Source organism: Eumetopias jubatus, unplaced genomic scaffold (assembly GCF_037043125.1).
Source record: "Eumetopias jubatus isolate StellerSeaLion01/CBP00866 unplaced genomic scaffold, mEumJub1_p1.0 scaffold_3, whole genome shotgun sequence".
Classification (NCBI taxonomy): domain Eukaryota; kingdom Metazoa; phylum Chordata; class Mammalia; order Carnivora; family Otariidae; genus Eumetopias; species Eumetopias jubatus.
Genome location: NW_028274809.1, coordinates 67,194,805 through 67,209,675, shown reverse-complemented (window position 1 = coordinate 67,209,675; position 14,871 = coordinate 67,194,805). Strand labels below are relative to the sequence as shown.

Genomic DNA, 14,871 nt, shown 5'->3' with positions numbered 1-14,871 from the left:
TGGTGGTATTAGAAATGATAACTTCAATTATAAGCATAATGCATTTTCCTTTGGGAGATCAATTTATGTAGAGTAGGTACTTGGAGTTTGCCCTGGTACAGCCATACTTCAAATCTGCTTGTGACCACGAAAAGACATTTGTGCTAGTTTGATTTTAGATAATAGCAAATGCTTTAAAAAATTAATAGTAGGTAACACATTTTCCAGAAAGTTATTTTTTTCCAATCATCTGAGAAAAGGGGTGTGGGTTGAAAGTAAAACAGGTAAGATATGAAATTAATAAAAGAAATGTACAGTTTTGTTCTCATGTGAATTTTATATTCAACCTATGGTTTTAAAAAAGGTAGCTATAAAACATTGTGCTACATAAAACTAAAATAAGCAATTTATCTCAGAATTATTTTACATCATTTCACTTTTTGAAAGAAAAAGGTAGTTCTTCAAGGAGATATATGACTAAAACTATTAAGTAATTTAAGAATGTTGACAGCTATTTTTAAAATGAAGATCATAAGAGTTCTCCTAAAAGTGAAAACAAAAGTACCTATAACATCAAAATTATCTAAACTGAAAACTCAGAAGAATTTTTTTCTCAAGGCAATTTAGAGAAAACTATAATTAGGAGAAATTTTCCTGGAGATATTGACAAAGAAGAATAGAAAGATGTACATTTCTAAAATTATACTATAAAATATATGGATTAATATCCATATGTAAATCTATAAAGTACATTAAATGAATATAATTGGAAATTCTTTTTAAACTATATAGCCCAAAAGTGTTAATAATTATAGGTAACAATCACTAATAGCTTTTTATATGCCACAAAAACTATATCCGATGTGTTAGGTACTTTGAAGTAAATACAACTATTAGTCCCATTTTACAGATGAATAAACAAGCTTGGGAGTTTAAGTTACTCAACTGAGGTCTTTGGGCTAAGGAGTGGCAAAGCCAGCCCTTGATCTACAACCTGTATGTTTCTCAAGCACGAGCTTAGCTCCAGCATGCTATATATTGCCCATTAGCAAAGGGCAAGGTGACCTGACACCATTATATTCGCTTTTTTTAAGATTTATGTATTTATTTGAGAGAAAGAGAGCATGCTGAAGAGTGGGGGGAGGGGCACAGAGAGAGGGAGAGAAATTCTCAAGCAAACTCCCCTCTGAGTGCAGAACTCGACAAGGGGCTCCATCCCAGGACCCTGAGATCATGACCTGAGTTGAAATCAAGAGTTGGACACTTAACCACCTGAGCCCCCCAGGAGCCCCCCACTATATTTATTTTAGATCAGTGTATCTTTCCACTGGCAATATTTAACTAATGGCACTAAGAGGTGAAAACTGGGGGCTGTGGGTGGGAATATCCTTCTGGCCTGATCATTGAGTTTATACCATTTGAGTCATTTATCCATTCAGTATTTCCATCTGTAAAATGAGAATTAGACTAGATTAAACCAGTACATCATTGTGATTAAGTGGTATTTTTGATGTTGTTATTGGTTATTAAATAGATTCATCATATAGTGTTAAGCATTTAAATAAAAGGCCCTCCATAAAAACTCACTTTTAAATTGTTCAGTACAGTACTCATCAATTCATCCAACACATACTTGTTATACATTCAAAACACCTTGGTGGTAGTTTGAGAATAATAAAAGTCAAAGACAGTCTATGCTTTCCATGATATAACAATCTACTTGGAAAGATATGAAACACAGGTAACCAGCACAAAATTGTTAAGCAATATACAAACCAGTGCAAAATAATATAGTAAAAATCATTCACGTAAGTAATGAGGAGATGTGGAATAAAGGCACGATCAGTGTACCCAGGTGTAACTAGAACAGACAATTGAAAGGATGGGTTTTGACCCAGAACATCAAAGAAGTGATGAAGATGGATGTCCAAAGAGAAAACATAGGAAAGCATGAGAATGTATATTTGAGGCTGATAAAGTTGTAGTAGAAACAAGAGCCGGAAAGTTGAAGGAGAGTGTTTGACAGATGGCCTCAAAGATCATGCAACACAGATTTAAATGAAAATAAGAACAACTTTCTTTTGATTTGGTCCTTCACATTGCTTTTGCAATTTGGAAAACAAAAATCTAACTCTTTTGTGCGTGTGTGTTTTCTTTTTTTTTTTTTTTAATATGTTGCGCTATTTGTTTCAGAAGTACAGATCTGTGATTCAACAGTCTTGCACAATTCACAGTGCTCACCGTAGCACATACCCTCCCCAATGTCTATCACCCAGTCACCCCATCCCTCCCACCCCCAACCACTCCAGTAACACTCAGTTTGTTTCCTGAGATTAAGAATTCCTCATATCAGTGAGGTCATATGATACATGTCTTTCTCTGCCTGTTTTCTTTTTATAAATTTTATTTAAATTCAATTAGCCAACATATCATACATCATTAGTTTCAGGTATAGTGTTCAATAATTTATCAGTTGCATATAACACCTAGTGCTCATCACATCCCTGCACCCACCTCCCCTCCAGCAGCCCTCAGTTTGTTTCCTATAGTTTACAAAAATCTAATTCTAAGATACTTTTTGTCCAAAGTGTTTGCCTAAAGTATCTGTCAAATCACTATTCCATAAGTTACTCTATGAGTTTCATGCTAAACAAATTAAATGAGAAAATCAAACTCAAATATTTCCAATGCAAGTTGAAAGGTGGTCATTCTTAGCCCCAAATTTTCTTAAAACAATACATATATACATATATATTCTTTAGATTTTCCTCCACCCCTCTTTAATGTCTTAATGGCAATTGTGTCTTTAGTTTCAATCTAATCTCCCTCGTGTAACGTGTAATGCTCTCTGCAAAATTCAACAACTCAATCTGGAGCCAAAGAAATAAAACCTTGATGACTTTTGAAGAGTTTAAGATTAATGCAGGAAGAAATTACCTTGGTTAGTCATGCCTATTCTTATTAGCTGACTGAAGTCTGCTTTTGCTGAGAAAATGGTGGGAGTTGGACGTGAAACCAAGACTCCGTGGATCATGCTGTATGGTTTGATTTTAGTCACTGAATTCAAGAAGCAGCTAGAATTTCATTTTGACTGGTTATATTGTTGTACCTGCTATCAAATAATAGCCAAATAAGATAGGATGAAATGAATATCATCCTTCTTCTTTAGATTATGTCAACAAAACAAGCGGATATGCCATGGTTCAGAAGCAATATAAACACATTTTTAATAGAAACCTACATATAACTGTCACGAATGTCTTTCCAAATAAGAATATTGTGGGCAGCTACTCAACCTCGAGATATGTATTACACTGGGGAACTTGTAATTGTTCCCTCAGAATATGCTATGAACACTGCAATGTTTAATCAATTAATCATGCAGCTGCAGTTTTGCAAAGCCTCTATCAGGTGAGCCATGAGTGTATCTGCATAGCGTACATGAACTAAGAATGTGAACACAGAAAAAAAAAAGCCTTTTTTTAAACCTGCTTTCCCTCGTTCAAAAAACAACAGTAGGGCCAGTTGAAACTCTGGACTAAGAATACTCACACATGGCCTGAGAGAGTAAATAGTATCCCTTCATAATGGTACTATTTAGTATCTAATAAAAATACTGCCCACATTTTTGTCAATGGGTAAAAATAATACCTAATATCTACTGAGCAATTATTACATGCCAGATACCAATGCCAAGTGCTTTACCTAGAACTTCATTATTCCCATATTGCACTCCTGCAGTGGTTCTTAACTAGAACTATTTCGACCCCATGGGACACTTTGCAATGTCTGGAGTCGGTTTGGGTTGTCAGCACTTGAAGGGGAGGGGTTGTGATATTAGCATCTAGTGGGTAGAGGCCAGGAATCCTGCTAAACAGCCTTCAGTGCAGGACAGCCCCCACAACAAAGAATTATCCAGTCCGGCATGTCAATGGTGCCAAAGTTGAGGAACCCTGCCCTACTTTTACTTCCCTTTGACAGATGAGAAAAAGGAGTCTTAAAGAGGTTAAATCAATTACCAAAAGTCACAGAGCCAATAAGTGGCCCAAGTAGGCCCCAAACCCAGCACTGTCTGAGACCAAAACCCACACCCTCACCATCACGTCGCATTCTTGCTGCATTGTTGTTCGTTGGAAAATCATTTGCCTCATTGTACACAATCTCAGAGTGCAACAAACCTAGTGCTTTGAATCCGAGGTCTTCGGTTTTGGTTTAAGTAAGGCTGCTCTCCACCTCTTTGATCTTCACCAGTCATTCCAATTCGTATCTGTAATCTGGGAGCCCACATCTAAAGTTTTCCTAAATGTTTCCGCTAGCTTTCTATGATTCTAGCCCTGAGCCTTCTAGCAAGGTGACCTGATTGCCTCTCTCTCCACTGGGTGTTAGATTAGCCTCCCTTAGGCTTTGCCCTTATTCTGTTCTCTGCTTCTCAGCAAGCAGAATTCCCAGGCGTGACCCTCTGCTGACTTTGCCATCTTCTCTGTGGAGAGAATCCTGCCTTCAGTGATGCTGTGGATGACTTTTTCTCCTTCCACAGAACAACCCAAACACCACTGGGGAGGTAAGCAGGATTTGGCATTGCCCTTTCCCGCCAACTGTCTGTGGACTATCAGACGTTCCTTAGGGAAGCCACTAGGAGTTGACTCTCTCCCACTCTGAAGTAGTACAGATTCCTAGGGGAGGGAATCTGCAGCCCGACCTCCAAACCGAATTGCTGAAGACCCAATGCATGTTGCTCGCTTACCTGGATGCGCCCCGGGGACCAATCCAAAGCAGCCCACACAAAGCTAGCAGGCAGCATGCAGCTAGATTCTCCATGCCCCGGGTCATTGTATTTTTACACCCATTGCAGAAGTAACACACATGCCCCCCAAATAGCAGCTTCACTAAACCACAGTATCAGGAGCTGTAATGCTTCCTATTCTATGCCTTTTGAAAGGACCAGATTTGTTTCTGCAGAAAATGAGATCCGGACGAACATGTAAGAATGCACTAAGATATCAAGCAGAACTACCCGCTAGAGTGGATTTCATGCCACAACATTTACAGTTGTGACTGCCAAAAGAATTTCTGGTTCTCAAAATCTGCCTATGTCATGCAGAGGTGAGGGGTCTTTCTGCCCCAGTTTAAACATATATAAATCATTTCAAAGAGGGCTTTTGGGGCCGTGAAACCAGGAGCTCTTAACTCTATTACCGAAGATTGGAGTTGTCCATAGGATGCCACAGTCACTCAATAGTGCTAAGTTTTTCTGAGGAAATATAAGATGTAGCCACTCTTAATAATCATAATAGTTCACCCATGATTGGTGATCTGGGAAAGTAAAAAGATGTTTCAAAGTTGAATAAAATATTATCACTCTTGGGGTGCCTGGGTGGCTCAGTGTTTTAAGTGTCTGCCTCCGACTCAGGTCATGATCCCAGGTCCTGGGATCGAGCCCCACTTCGGGCTCCCTGCTCAGCGGGAAGCCTGCTTCTCTCTCTCTCTCTCTCTCTACTTCTCCCCCTGAGAGTGCTCACTCTCTCTCACTCTCTCTCTCTCTGGCTCTCTCAAATAAATAAAATCTTAAAAAAATATATCATCACTCTCACACCCCATTACACACAGCAATAGTCAATAGGTAGAATATGGATTCGTCATCATAGCTAGATAATTGGGATTCACATCCGAACCCAAACATTAACGATTTCTTTTTCTTCTCTCTAAGTCACTTCTCAGATGTGCTAGCAGAGACAAAAATTATCCAGTGTGGATCACATTCCCCTACTGGAAGAGGGCATTGAGAGGACATGACCCCCCGCTGACCTTTGAACTGGATCCGGGCAATCAGAGCAGAGACTCCTTAACCTCCCTCCCCCCTTCCGGCTACCCTTGGAATATGTGTTATACCCACCATTCCCACACTAGGAGCCGCTACGAGGACACAGCCCTGAGAGTAACGTGTTATTGACACTGTCTGGACTGGGTACGTGGCTGTATGATTCTGCAAGGTGGGTACGGAAATCTCATTTTTGCACAGTCCAAGACAAGCCTCATATGGAAGCGCCCTCACTTATGAAAACTGCCACCTACTGCCTGGAGTGGCCTGTCTCCTTCCTTCTTTCCTTGCCCTCCGTGTGCAGGGGCCAGTTCTGAACGTCACCTGGGGGAACTCGTGAGGTTGAGAAGCAACATTCCACTCTACCCACCAAACCAACTTCTCCCTGCTCATGGTTCTAATGAGGATTAAAGTCCAAGTAGGAGAGTGAGAGAGAAACAGGAACCCTCCTATTTCCAGTGACAAGTATGCAGGAGCTGCACCTTAAATTATCCATGCCATGAAATCCCCCTTCCCCACCCCCAGCCTGCCTGGCTTGGTAGAGTTTCTGCTTTATCCCTTCCCGGGGGAGCCCGGGACTGCCAGCACCCTGGAAAGGCCAGCGCAGTTCGAAAACACAGGCACGGCTCCCATCAGAAAAACAGTCTAGATGGTGAGAAGCTCATCTCCGGCCGTGTGGCTTCTGGTGCTCGAGTCAGCCCACTTCCTTGCCTCCCACAGACCACATGGAGTTTGAGGGGGTGGTGCGGAGTGTAGTGCCTACTGGTTAGATTCTAAGCGGCCTTCCCACTGTCTGAAAGCTAATCGAATGCCTTAGAAATAAAGCACGGTACCTTTCCGCTCTTTGAGCTTTGGATACTGCAAGAAATGGAGTCAGCTGCTGCTAATGGAGACCTAGGCTAATTTGATTTGAACTAATCACTATTTTTGGCCATCTTGTTATTGTGCCCCCACCCCTATCTAATATCTTACCTGAATACACACACACACACACACACACACACACACACACTTTTCTTTTACTCCATCTATTTCCAAGTGTTTAAGTGGGGGATGCAAGCACGCTGGCTAAAGCAGGCTGGAGCTTGGACAGCTGAGCCTGTCACAGAGCTATCTCCCCCTGACATATAAGTCGGCCAAATTGTCACAGCCAAGTAGCAATCATTTGTCTTTTCCCTTGTCTCCTCAGAGCAGAGGCTGATGTTCAGGGTGGTTTTAGAATATGGACAGGGGTCTCCACAGCCAGGAAAAGGCGTCTGACCCCTTCTCCTCCCAGGCCCCAGACCGTGCTCTGCAGCTGTGACTCCTCTAAGGCTTGAATGCGGGTCTCCAGAGGTGAAGGGAGCATGGGTTAGCCCACTCTGCTGCCTTGCCCACAGCATAGTGTAATATTAATTAGTCACCTTCCTTATTATTCAGTCAAAATATCCCAGACTGAAATAAATTACATTCTTAGCACATATTTCACACCCCTGGATCAAGTCTTGCAAGGGTTTTCTTTTATTATTTATAAGATCATGTGCTGTCTTCCTGCGGAAAATGAGATGGTCTGCATGAGGAAAAAGGTAAAAGAAATGCAGAGAAATGAAACAATCAGATATTCCCTAATGATATTTAAAAATAGAAAATTTGCTACTGTTACATACAGCATGTTCCATCTTTTGAGATTTAATGGCTCTCTTGTGGTTTAATGGAGAATTACTTTCAGTAATTGATTATTAAAATTTAAAATTGCTAACCATCTTCATTATTAGATGAGCGAACATGTTATCCTTGTAATTAAAAAAGCCCGAGACTCACTTTCATCCTGTTGACAGAGCGGGCAGACCGTCTCCGCACTCAGACTTGATGGTTTCAGGCTTCTTGTTTGACAAAAATAGCCAGCCAGTCATTTGATGATGAAAATGCAGAACATCCACAGAGACTGAGCAGAAAATATAATGAACAAAAAATAAAATAATAAAAAGCCCTACAAGCTAATTAAAGTTTTCAGTCCCGACTCATTAAATGCTCTGCATCACTTACGTGGTATTTCAATGTGCTGTGTGCAGGTAGCGCGGGGCGCTGTCACGTTATTGCAGCCTCCCTCGACGTGCCTTCAGAAAGCCTAACAACCTTGCCTTCTCCACCTGCAACAGTACCTGCCCTCCTGCATCTCACCTCAAGATGTTACCATTACAAAGTGTTGGTTTTGGCAACACACTCCACCGAGGGGTACTGGGAAAATACACTGTGATTTCCTGCTGTCTTCAGTGTGTTAGGATATTTCTAGACTGGCGTGGAGCGCTCCGAGGATTATACACCCTGCTGAGTCCAAACAGTGGTACCTCAAAATCCCTGACCAAGTCCTACATCCTAAGAGAGAAAGCTCTATCACGCAGTTATCCACGCACTAGGGGTAAGGAATTTGCCTTTTTATGGGAACCTGCATCGCCTTCCACCTTTTCATCATATTAGAGTGTTCATTTTGAGAAGGCAGCCCTCGGTGATCGCCACAAGGAAATTTTATAACTGTCAACAGAAGGGGACGTTTTTCACAACTCAAGTATTAGACAGATTGTCAGTCTTTGGGAGAGGAGAGGAAAATCCAACAGGCTTGAGAAGCACATATATGAGTGAAGCAAAGATTTTTGTACACAAAGATTTATTCTGAAAATCATGGAAAGCCATCTGAATATCAGCATTCCTATAAAGGCTCAGTTGCTTAGCTCATAAAATCCATGCTCAAATGTCAGGGTTTTTTAATTGACTAATCGATGACTTGCCAATATTGTCTTAAAATTCGGACCCTCAAGGATGTCCTCTCTGCTTCAACCCAGCCAACCTTGATGATTCCTCGACACAAATTACCACCCTATCCTTTGTCCACACTCAAAGACCATGATATCACTGGTCAATATTTAGACTGTGCTGTAAAACTGTTCTCGTGTACTGGTCCTTGTGTTTGTCTTCTGAATTAGATGATATGAGCCTCAAGAGTAAGAGCAATTTCTTTTCTTTCTTTTGCCATTTGCACTTACCTCTATAGCCTCTTACCTGATGTTGAGCTCAGCAGACATCAGGTATGTACCACTCATCTTATTTGCTTTCTGGGTTAGATATGAAAGTTTGACCAGAAGCTGACATATACTTTACTCATTAACTCTAACTTTGAATTTAGGACCCATATAGACTAGATCAGCCTTTTCCACCACGGAACAATTTTCTCAATTCTCCCACTGATGGTACATAGCTAGTTTCATTCTAGATGCATGTGAGATAAGTAAATTAACTACATACAATGAACCTTAGAGCTTAATTCTCAAAACTTCTTAAGAAAGACTGGTCAAGATTGTTCTTCCAGATTATCTGCATTAAGTTCACAAAGTCAAATAAGAAAATTCCTCCCCTTCCATAGTCTTTCTGGCATTGATGATATAAAGACTTTCCATCTGGAATGTAAAGGGCTAACCCATTTAAGGCTGTCTCACGTGTGAACCCCTCATCATCACTTTGGTATACCCAAACACCATGGCACCTTACTTGTGCCAATGACACACACTTCCACACTCCATTAGGTGATATGCATGCTGATAGTATAATTCTCATTTAAACATATTCTGCTCTCACAGCACTTAGTATCTAACTTTTAATGGGTAAGAGATTACAGTACATATCAACTAACAAATAAATAAATTGAATAGATGAAACCAAGAGAATGGGCTAAACCTGGATTTTTTTTCCATTTCCTAAACTTCTTGCTTGAATTTAAATATGAATGAAAATAGCTACCCAATACAAGTGTACTGATTAAGGGTCTACCAAAATTTCTTTCTCACATGGGCGTCAAAAACTCTGGTCCACAAACAAATTCCTGATCCTTTCATCTTGGTTGACAGCAATTCCATGGTTTTGGTTTCTCATCACCTATGAGTCATCCTGGACCTCTCCTTTTCCCTCATACCCCTTATTTTATCCATCAACAGAATATATCAGCTCTTCTGTCACAATAGACCCAGACTATTGTTCACCATCTCCACCTGTTCCAAGGTACACTCACCCATCATCTAGATTATTCGAATTGCCTCCTAACAGCACTGTTGACTGCCAGAGATACTCTGTTTGACATCACTTGGTTCAAGTCATTCCTCTGCCCACATCCTCCAGTGAGTCCCGAGCTCATGATGATGGCTTACCAAGTCCTACAATCCTCACCTTTCATATCATCCACTACCCTCTGCTCCCGCACTGCCACCAGGCATTTTGGCATTCTTGCTCTTTCTCCAACCAGGCACTCTCTGGCCTCAAGAAATGCCCCGAGGTCTTTGCACTTACTCCTCCCTCAGCCTGGATTGCTTTTCACCAACATAGATGTGAACAGGAGCTTGCTCTTTCTCTTGCTTCAGATTGCTGTTCAAATACCACTGTACTATTAAGACCTTAACAGATGTTCTTAGTTCCTTAACAGGAACTTAACATCAGTTCCTTAACAGATGTAGGAAAAACATCTGTTTTCCCTACAACTAGTTTAATCCAGTTAATTTATCAAGGCAGTTAAAATGAAAATGGAGAAATTACAAAGGCTGCAAACTGTTTACAGAATTTCACCATATCAGGGGAAAATCAAACATTGGCATAGTTTGGGTGCAGAATATGGGCACGTAATGGAGGAATGCTATGGCTTTCTGCCAGCAGACCACTGAAGATGTGTTTCTCGCTGCAATTTCTTTTTATCTCGTCCCTTTATCTTCTATAAAAGATGAGAGTGCCTAAGAAGGGTTCCCAGAAGGTTATTGACAACCAACTGAAATGGCCCATACCATCCAAATTAGCTACGAACATTGGTTCTACTGACCCTGTTTTTCTATATGGAACAGGGCTCTTGAAGGAAGGAAAAAAATAAAAGAAAAAATTTTTTCGTTGACTACTTCTTTGTAGTCAGACAAATCAGACTGACACCAAAAAATTCAAAGAGCAGCAAAAGATTTCCCCCACGTTTTTGTTTTTGTTTGTGTTATCTTTTTTTTTTTTAAACTGGTTCATCTCACACATTATAATGTCCTGGCAACAATACAGCTGATAACAGCCTCTTGGCATTTCAACAATTTCTGGAAAATATTTCAGTTTTGCCAAAGTCTTACAACCTAACATGTTATGGGACCTGGACCAAAGCTAATTACTGCAGTGGAAGGAAAGACTTTGTAAGTTTCCCTGATGAGAAGTTTCCATTGTTGTTGTTGTTGTTGTTTAAAGATTTTATTTATTTATTTGACAGAGAGAGAGAGAGAGAGAGATCGAGAGGGAACACAAGCAGGGGGAGTGGGAGAGGGAGAAGCAGACTCCCCACGGAGCAGGGAGCCCGATGCGGAGCTCTATCCCAGGACCCCGGGATCATGACCTGAGCCGAAGGCAGACGTTTAACAACAGAGCCACCCAGGTGCCCCTCCTATGTTGTTTGTTTGTTCGTTTGTTTGTTTAAAAAAAAGGTTACCCAAGGATCCCTGAAAATTGAATCTAGATGGGATATTGGCTGAGCCACCCCTTCATTTTAAAGATAAGGATGCAAGACTTGGTGGGGTTAAATGATTTGCCCAAGGCATAAGATTTGTTACCAGCAAGCTGGGAATAAAACTCAATCTCCTTGGCATTCATTGTTCCTTCTGCTTTGCTGTGTTTGTACCTTTTTGATGACCGTGCCATGTCTGGCACTCACAGAGAAAATCAGCTAACGTCAGCTGTGCCACCCAGGGAAGTTGTAATCCCAACCTTGAAACCAAATGATTAACGTGAAAATAAACATAGTCATAATTATAATGAAATATATTTTTCAGTTTACAATTTATGATCTTCAAGAGGTTTTCATATCTATTGTCTCATTTTATCCTCAAAGGAATGCTCTACAAATTATATAATAGGAAACACTGCATAAATATTAATAGATAACATTTGAATTACTGCGGTGTGCTCTTCGGGGAATGGTCAGGAAAGAAAAGTTGCTGTGGTTTCTTACGTGTATGAATGAGAGAGTGCTTTCATCATACATGCTGGATGCCATTAAACTGGTTTCGTGGCTCAAGCTTTACGTCTATATATAGCTATTGATACATCTCTATCTATCTATCTAGATATACACATAGACATACCTGTATATGTACATATACAGGTATGTATGTGTGTGTGTATATTATAGTTCTATAAATACACATATATAATTTCTCTTCTCTGTTCTCATAGTCATATTTGGACTCCACTAATGCTCTGTGCTATATTCCATGTGTCAGCATGGACGAAAGCCATGTCAGGGCTCTGGAAATGGCAGAGAGTGAATAATTAAGATCAGGCATCAAGACATTGACATGTCACTCACTGGTAACACAGAGGGACGGGATGCCAATAGTACTTTCCAAATATGCCACCAAGGGAGGGATTTCCTAGATCCTTAATAAAATTGGCCCCCATACATAATGGATACTACCAGGAGTACCTGCTTTCCCCTGCATAGCCAAGGTCAAAATTATGAAGGGGAAAAAGGAAGAAAAGGGTATTGTTCATTTGTTTATGGAGAGACAACTGTCTATTTTGTGAAATTTGAATGGAGTCGGGCAGGGCCTCTGGCCAAAAGTGTATCCCTCAATGCTTGTCAGACTGCCTGAAATCCCACCATTATCGACTCAGTCCTTTGTGTCTTGAATCTTTTTCGGGCCTTAAGCAAACCCATTAAAATTCATATACTCTTAAAAGGGCCACAATATTCTCACAGATTAGGCCCTTAATTAATGGCGCTCAGGATAAACCCAGGGATAGGGAGAGTGACAGTAGAGGGGTGTTTTTTAAATAATACAACACAAATGTATTTCCAGATACGGAAAACTTGCCTGGGGCCATTATACATATCAGAATGTTGAGTGTGACTTTTCTGTTGGCCTCCAAATGGGCACTAGGGTCCACAGTTCAAAATAACAGACAAAAAAAAAATGCTCAAATTATAAAGGGAATCACCAACAATTGGGGCCAGGCAGTCTGATCCCAGCACTGCAGGAGTTTGGCACGCTTAACAAATAACTGGAACCTGGCTTTTAGAAGGGGACCCAGAGCAGATTCTTTATAAAATGTTAAGCCTGTTTACCTTGCTGGTGGTGGGGGGGGAAGGTCCCGATTTTGTTTAAACCTATCGGAGGCCCTATCTGAGATATTGCTTACCCACCAACAAGTTTTAAGAGCCGCTTACACAAAGGCATAGGTCTCCCTTTTTTTTTTTCCTCATAAAAGTCAATGTCATGATAGGTTCGCCACCAGGGAAGCCCTAATTCTAACTGACTCAGTACCATTAATGCTCAGTTTCCTAAAACCTACTAGGTCTAACTGACATGTGAGAGCTCAGATGATAGTCAATTAGATCATTTTGTGTGCAATGAAGAAGATGAGGTGGAAAACCATTCTGAAAACCCCATGATGGGGAGCTGGTAACAATGTGCGCATGTGAGTGGCGGTGACCACCAGCCATCCCACACTGTCCCATGAGCGCAACCCACTGCGCGATCCAGAACAAGTCGAAAATCGGGGTCCTGACATTTTATGGCCTCTGTTGACTTGACTACTGTTAAGTAGGGTGGATCATCCAGATCCTCGGTAGGAAACCCTACTTATGATCAGATAACACATTATCTGGGTTCGAAACAACTCACAGGATCACAGAGAAAAAGATAGAGAAAATCCGAAATGCAATAGGACCTAATGTCTCCTCTTTCTGGCAGGACCCCCTCAGTCAGACCAAAGTGTGACGCACCCTGAGAAGCAGCAGCTTGTTTGAGGAGAAGATGTTCTACGACCCCCAAGGGCACAGTATTGCCACCAGGGATGGATTCTACAAACCTAGATAGATGGGGTGGGGAAAGGCTCCCTTCGCTCACTGGAATTTCCTGACACTTCCATAAATGTCAATAAACACTCATCTAAGGAGTATACGATGTTCCGATATATTTTGGTATAAGAGTTGCAACCAGAAGAGTCTTAAAATAAAAGTATTAGTGGGAAATGTGTAAGTCTGTTGAGGAAGACCAGACCATGCTCAAAGGCAGCATGTAACAGCAGAGGGGACTTGAATCCCCCAGAGCCCACCACATGATCTGTTTCATTGACACAATTATTAAATCATTGATTAGTGTGCTGAGTGGTCATAGTGCTTGTCTTTATTACAGGTGAGTTGTAGCCATTGTCAGCTGTTACCATGGCAAGCTCTCCGGCTACAGAAGAGCTGGCATTGTGCCCAGATGCAGCCTGGGCGCCCCATGGCTTCCGAGCGTCTTTTCTTTCCTCCAGCCAGCGCTTCCTCCTGTCATTACATGGCTTCCCTGGGCTCTCATCAGCCCAGCGATAGAATCCATAAAACCAAACACAGAAACAAAGAGGTAACTTATCGGCAACTAATGAAACACAGAGAGATTGTTCAAGCAGGGTAAATACGAAAAGGCTTTGAGCCAGTTTAAACGATATGCTTGTGTCCCATTGCCCCATGGTTAACACAGGTGTGAAGGCAAGTGTCTCAGTCTCAGAAAAATTACCCCTTCTTTGCCTAAAAGATCTGCTCTCTTGTTGCTTCACATCTCAAACTCTTTTTGGAGTACTGGTTTGCTCCCTGTCCACTTGTCCAAATTCTACCCGTCTATCAAGGCGGGCTGGTCTCCCAGATTTCTAAGAAACTTTCCCTGAACATGCACACTCAGCGGAATTTTCTTTTCTTTGCATTCCTCCATTAATTGAGGTGCGTCCCAGCGGGTGCTAGGGCAAATATGGGAAATTTTGAGAACCCACGCTGCATCACAAATAAACCAAGGCACTTCTTCCCTCTGATCCCAGATGTCCTTTCAGAAACTTTCTCAATCAACACTCCAATTAGCTTCATCCATTTCTCAACATCAGCTGGTAAAATGAAACCTATTTGCTGTCCGTGGTGCTGAGAAAATAGGCCAGGCCTTGTGTTAGATGAACCAGGATTCAAATCTCTGATTGGAAGTTTACTAGATAAGCAACCATGGTATCTTTTTTTTTTTTTAATCCCTTGAGGCTCAGTGTTTTAATCCATAGAACAGAAATAA

At 41.2% G+C, this 14,871-nt stretch overlaps 1 non-coding gene across 1 annotated transcript; it reads left to right on the top strand.

The window, feature by feature from the left end:
• The first annotated feature begins 5,117 nt into the window (after nucleotides 1–5,117).
• Nucleotides 5,118–5,246, top strand: LOC114226183 (small nucleolar RNA SNORA25). The gene has a single exon (XR_003612694.1). It is a non-coding gene; the product is annotated as a small nucleolar RNA SNORA25 (small nucleolar RNA).
• Nucleotides 5,247–14,871: the final 9,625 nt, after the last annotated feature.